At 40.1% G+C, this 6,182-nt stretch overlaps 1 long non-coding RNA gene across 1 annotated transcript; it reads right to left on the bottom strand.

Moving 5' to 3' along the window:
* Positions 1-794: 794 nt before the first annotated feature.
* On the bottom strand, positions 795-3,252 carry LOC105478294 (uncharacterized). The gene is made up of 3 exons (XR_985231.2): positions 3,079-3,252; positions 1,956-2,102; positions 795-901 (listed from the first exon to the last, which is right to left on the bottom strand). It is a non-coding gene; the product is annotated as an uncharacterized lncRNA (long non-coding RNA).
* Positions 3,253-6,182: the final 2,930 nt, after the last annotated feature.

The following is a 6,182-nucleotide window of genomic DNA, read 5'->3' as shown; positions in this document are numbered from 1 at the left end:
TCTCATCGGCCACACACCATGCCTCACACCTGTAGTCCCAGCACTTTGGGAGGCTGAGGCGGGCAGATCACCTGAGGTTGGGAGTTTGAGACCAGCCTGACCAACATGGTGAAACTCCGTCTCTATTAAAAATACAAAAATTAGCTGGGCGTAGTGGCGGGTGCCTGTAATCCCACCTACTTGGGAGGCTGAGGCAGGAGTATCACTTGAACCCAGGAGGCAGAGGTTGCAGTGAGCCGAGATCGCATCATTGAACTCCAGCCTGAGTGACAGAGCAAGACTCTGTCTTAAAAAAATAAAAATAAAAATGTAATTTTTCCTCATCCATCTCTGTCCCACCCCCCTGCCCCCATGTCTTCTAGAACATCTCTTTTGACAGGTAACTCATCAACTCTCAAGAAAGCCTAGACTATTTTCAGATTACTTGATGTAGTTTAAAATGCTTTAATATATTAAGTCTAAATCTCCAACTTCTCAATTTCTATCTATTTTCCTGATTCTGGGCACCTCTAGAATAAACTAAATCTTGCTTTCAAGTGTAAATCTTTTGTGGCTTCTCTGTCCTTGTCAGTGTCTCCTGAGCTGGCCACTGTTTGCTGTCCACTGAATGGTCTAGGACACAAAAAATTACAGCAATAATATTATGGAAGAAGTTAGAGCTACTCTCTAAATTGGGCACAGATGAATTAGGATGGTATTGTGTTTTGAGAAAATGTAAGTAACTAATAACTAATAATTGTCATACAGTATGCATAACAATTTTGCTATTATGCAGGAAAGTCTTCATTACTTACTCATCTCCTATTCCCCGATCCCACCCCAGAAACAGCCTCAACAATATCTCCTGGGCTTTTTTTTCTTCAGTATCTTACAGGAAATAATTATGTGTGTCAGCTTTCAGCTGCCAAAAAAAAGAGAGAGAGAATGATTTATAAAAGAAAACTGAATTTCCAACAGTTGGCATTTTTATGAATTTCTGTATTTTTAAAGGAGTGTATGTTGTTAAGCAATAGCTTGAAGCATTTGAAATCTCTCTCTGTCTGCACCTCCCTGTTATCTCAGTGGCCACCAAGAATCTGTGAACATTCTGTACAAGGAAGATGGAGACAATGAATTCTTTCAGTACTCATGTTATCTGAATAATGTTAAGAGAAAAAAATCAGTCAAAAGATAAATTTATGTGTGCATAGTGAGCACTGCTCCTCATTCAGGGAGTAATTGTCTTATGCCTTTCCCAAACTGGGAAAGGGAAAACAGGGTCTTCAAACTCAAATGCATGTGGGGCCTAGCAAGTAACATACTTGGATTAGGTGAGATGATGGCAACTCGATAGGTCATGGCCCATTTGAGGGGAAGGGTGCAATTCAGCATCAAATGTTGCTCTATGAAAGTTTAGCCTCTGGCAACCTGCTATTGCTAGCTCTCCTGATATTTTACAAGAGATGCCCAATAAATTCTTATTTTAGTGCATGCCCTCTTGTTTTTTGAACTTTGGCAGAAAATTACGTTTTTAAAAACCTAACCTGAGTACCACAAAACCTTTCTCTGGATTGAACTTGGACAAAGGTAAATTGAGACCCCCCCACTCCCCGCCAGATGTAGAGGTTCCCTCAATGCCAACTGGTGAGTCCGGTAAGCTGCACAATTCAAATGATGTAACAGAAGCTCACAATGCTCCTTGAGGAGTAAGTAGGGTTAGGATTTCTGGAAGGAAATGGGAACATCTCAAGTAGAAAAACCATGCTAAAGATGAACATGGGGATGTGACAGTGAGATGTCCCAATATTTGGAGTATATAGTACCAACTGCGGAGGAAAAGGAAAAGGATATTAAATAGGCTGCATGGGTTGTGATCATGAAAGATATTTCATACCAGCCAGAGGAAAAATTATGAATAGAAATAATTGGAAATAGGGAGACAATCAGGGTATTGAAGCAGGAGAATGGCACAATACCTGCAGAATTTCATAGAGATTTCCAAAAAGGGCTACCCAAGAAGATGATCTGGGTCATTCTGAAGATCGTGTTCTTGTCTTTGTTGATAACCTGCTATTGATCCAGTGGACAAAGTTTAGCCTAGGGAAGGCTGAAGAACACCTTGGCTAGTTGGGAGATGGAGAGAGATACCTTTTGAACTCTTAAGCATTATAAGTTTCTTTCTAATTCCATTTGTTCTTTTCTTTATTCATTTATGCTGCAAATATTTACTGAGTGCCTGTTCTACATCCTGCCCTATAATTAGAACTACAGCATGCAACAGAAAATAAAATGGAAGTGGAAAAAATACAAGTGATATTTGAAATAATGGGTAAAAAAATATTAGAAAGTGATCCAGGGAGCTGTGGGGGCACCTACAATGAGCACCAGGACCTGTCTCTGCAGTGTTAGGTATTCGGGAAATATGTCCCAGAAGCAACACTGAAGCTATAATGTGGATGATCAGTAGGAGTCAGGCCAATCACAGAGGACAAGAGGTTTGCTGGGATAAGGCAGAAGGCAGCATGTTAGTGTTGATATGGGAGTTGAGAACATTTAATTATGCCTAGAGCATGAAAGGAAAGGAGGAAGTGGTGAGAAATGAGTAGAGAAAGGTACTCAAGAATGACATTCTGTGGGCTTAGGGGCCTTGTTAAGGAGTTCTCAAAAATGTTTTAAAGGGCCAGGTGCAGTGGCTCACACCTGTAATCCCAGAACTTTGGGAGGCTGAGGTGGGTGGATCACGAGGTCAGGAGATCAAGACCATCCTGGCTAACATGGTGAAACCCTGCCTCTACAAAAAAAAAAAAAAAAAAATACAAAAAATTAGCCAGGCATGGTGGCGGGCACCTGTAATCCCAGCCACTTGGGAGGCTAAAGCAGGAGAATGGTGTGAACCCAGGAGGCAGAGCTTGCCGTGAGCCAAGATTGTGCCACTGCACACCAGGCTGGGTGACAGAGACTCCATCTCAAAAAAAAAAAAAAATGTTTAAAGCAGGATAAAAATAACATCCAAATTTTATTTTTAAAAACAAATTGACAGTGTTATACCTGGGGGCAAAATAACAGGTTAAACTCCTTTTTCCAGACAGTTGACCTTACCAAGCAACTCAGAAAGTCTTTCTGGTGTTTGGACACAAAGGGAAATAAATGAAAGTTCCTGAGATGATACATGGCAGCACTGTGCCAGACAACCAAGGAAGGGGCTTGGTGTCATGTATCCCAATCCTGGACTGTCTAAGATGAAAGGGATTGTAGAAGCCATTGGCCATTGCCTGTCACTCTTTATACTAAAGAGAAAACTGAGGCCCAGAGAGGACAAATAACGTACCTAGGATCACACAGCAAGTCAGCGGTAGAACAGGCAGGACCCAGATCCCAAGAACATTATTTTTTTTTTTTTCATTAGTACAAAGGCTAAACGCACCACTTAAGGTAGGAAAAAACTTAAAGAATATCAGAATTGTACTTGCGGAATTCCTTATCACTGAAGAAAAAGAGGAACTAACCCAGTCAGTCCACAAAGTAGACACACAAAACAAATAATTAACAGTGTAAATGTTAGTCATTTTTACACTCTAAATTTATGATATTTTGGGCTATGCATCTTTTCTAATGAACTACACCCAAGGAAAAATGGCATTCTGTTATAGTTTGACATCCTTGTTTTTTGTTTGTTTGTTTTCTTCTTTGCTAAAATCAGGGATTGAACAATCTATTTTTTTTTTTTTTTTTTTTTGAGACAGAGTCTCGCTCTGTCGCCCAGGCTGGAGTGCAGTGGCCGGATCTCAGCTCACTGCAAGCCCCGCCTCCCGGGCTTACGCCATTCTCCTGCCTCAGCCTCCTCAGTAGCTGGGACTACAGGCGCCCGCCACCTCGCCCGGCTAGTTTTTTTGTATGTTTTTAGTAGAGAAGGGGTTTCACCGTGTTAGCCAGGATGGTCTCGATCTCCTGACCTCGTGATCCGCCCGTCTCGGCCTCCCAAAGTGCTGGGATTACAGGCTTGAGCCACCGCGCCCGGCAGGGATTGAACAATCTAAGGAGGAAATATTTTCACATCTCAAAGGAACTGTCTGAGGATATAGAAAGAGATCTTGGGGGTGTCAGCTCCCAGTCCCTTCATCCCTCATGAGTAGTATAAGGGGGGTGAATTGAGGATCCCCAAGAGCCTTTCTACTTTTACTTCAAAGATCCATGGAACACAGATAACAAAAACAGATCTTTTCACCCTTTTTAATATACTCGATTTTTCAAGTAAATGAGTTATTCGCAAAAAATAAGTTTTTTATATATACCACTGAGTAGGAGTGGATATTAATCATTTTGGTAAATAGATTTCAGTTTACTCCCCAAACACAGAACTGAAGCAGCATGCAAATTATTTATAAATGAACCAAGGGAGACAAGGAGGTAAGACTGTGGAACTGCCAGTTGTTAAAACAGTTCATGAAGTGGGTTTAAATAAGGCCTGCTCTGCCACTACACCAGAGTACATTTCTGCATAGAAGCTTTGCATATGGATCTTTCTTCTACATGGGCAAAATAAACAGGATGTTTTTAGGTAGAGGCATCACATACTCACTGGGAATGCCAATTCTCCCCCAGCTCAATGATTGGAACATAATATATACTCAATGAATGTTGCTAAGTAAACTAATAAAGTCACCAAGATGTTAATAGCAGGGTTTGGTCTCTCTAGTGACCTGTGTTTTTGATGGGAAACAGAAAATGGTTAACAAAATGATTCTATTTTAACGGTAGACTTACAAGCTGCTATTTGGAACGAAGTTTGGGGACCACAGGTGTATTCCAGTGCTGTTTGCAGAAGTCACTGATTTAAAAACAAAAACTATGCTTTTAATATAGAAACCGAATTGCTGAGACATTTTATCCTCAAGACTATTTCCATTTATGCAGGAAGGACAACCTGGAAGGCCCAAAATTTGAGAAGAACTTGGCAGAAGTTTGGAAGACATTGGATACACAGATGCTCAGGATGAAGAGATAACACCTTCTGGCTCATCTTCTTTTTACTTTTAATCTACTGCTTTTCCAAAAATAAATTTTCATTTCCTGTGAATGTTACAGAACGATTTAGGTTCATTGAGTGTAAGAACTAGGCACTTGGGAAGCAAATATATTGCTTTTCTGTAAACTGAGTAGTAAGAGTAAATATCTCTATCACAATATTTCCAGCATATGTTGCATATATTTTTCAAGTGAAGTTTCCAGTGCTGCCTTTATATTAAGAAATCCTAAAGATGTTCACTTTTGCTACACAAAAGTAATATTCTGAATTGCAAAGGTAGGTGCATAAGTCTGAATCATGTTAACATAAAAAGACAATTATCTACCTAACACTAAAATGCAATTGTTTCCTTCAGTTGAGACAGAAGAGTGCATTACACAAAAAGTCATCACTGCAGATTTTAAAATACTTTACATCACATTGAATCTGGCAAACAGCTAGTGAAACTGACATTCTTCCAATTTTAATACTTGAGATTATACCTGGAGCAACTCCACTGACAATAAGCAAGGTATAGGAATGTGGGAAGACAGAACAGTTCTCTTTTTAGTCATTTCACTATCACTTGGAAAATGCCCAAGTAGGCTATCTATTGTGTTTAAGACCTATAGAATAATTGTTGCTGCCAAATTGTAATGCAAATAAGTCCAGAAAATGCTATGGAAATTATTGTTTTTTAAACATGCCCACTTCTGGTGTTGTCTACACTGCAGGACAGTAGCAACAACTGTCAACAGATTAAGATAAAAATTACCACAAGCTTTTTTTTTTTTTTTGCCTACAGGAAAATAAAATGCTTACATAACATTAATTCAAACCTTAGGTCTTTGTGTTCCAAAATTGTGGGAACCTACATCATAATCCAGAGCAATAGCAGGCCATCAGGTTTCTTATTCTCTGGAAGAATCCCCACTGGTTCGCACATGGATTCAGCTTGATCTGAGACCACTGACCAGTAAGAGGGAAAAGAAATTGCATGGATGTTAACAGACATGGCTCCTAGGGGCCAGAGTTGGAAGGAATCTTAGAGGTCAATAAATTCAGCCGTTACTTGTCATTTTGATTCTTCCACTGAATCTGGGAGCGTAGACTAGGGTTTCAGATAAAGACCAAGTTAGAAAGCTCCCCTTGGCAGATCTGAGAGTACAGTCCAACAACACTGCACAGAGGCAAATCC

The sequence above is a fragment of the Macaca nemestrina genome, chromosome 9 (assembly GCF_043159975.1).
Source record: "Macaca nemestrina isolate mMacNem1 chromosome 9, mMacNem.hap1, whole genome shotgun sequence".
NCBI classification, from domain to species: Eukaryota; Metazoa; Chordata; class Mammalia; order Primates; family Cercopithecidae; genus Macaca; species Macaca nemestrina.
The sequence above is the reverse complement of the archived record's forward strand: the minus strand, read 5'-3'. Positions and strand labels throughout refer to the sequence as shown.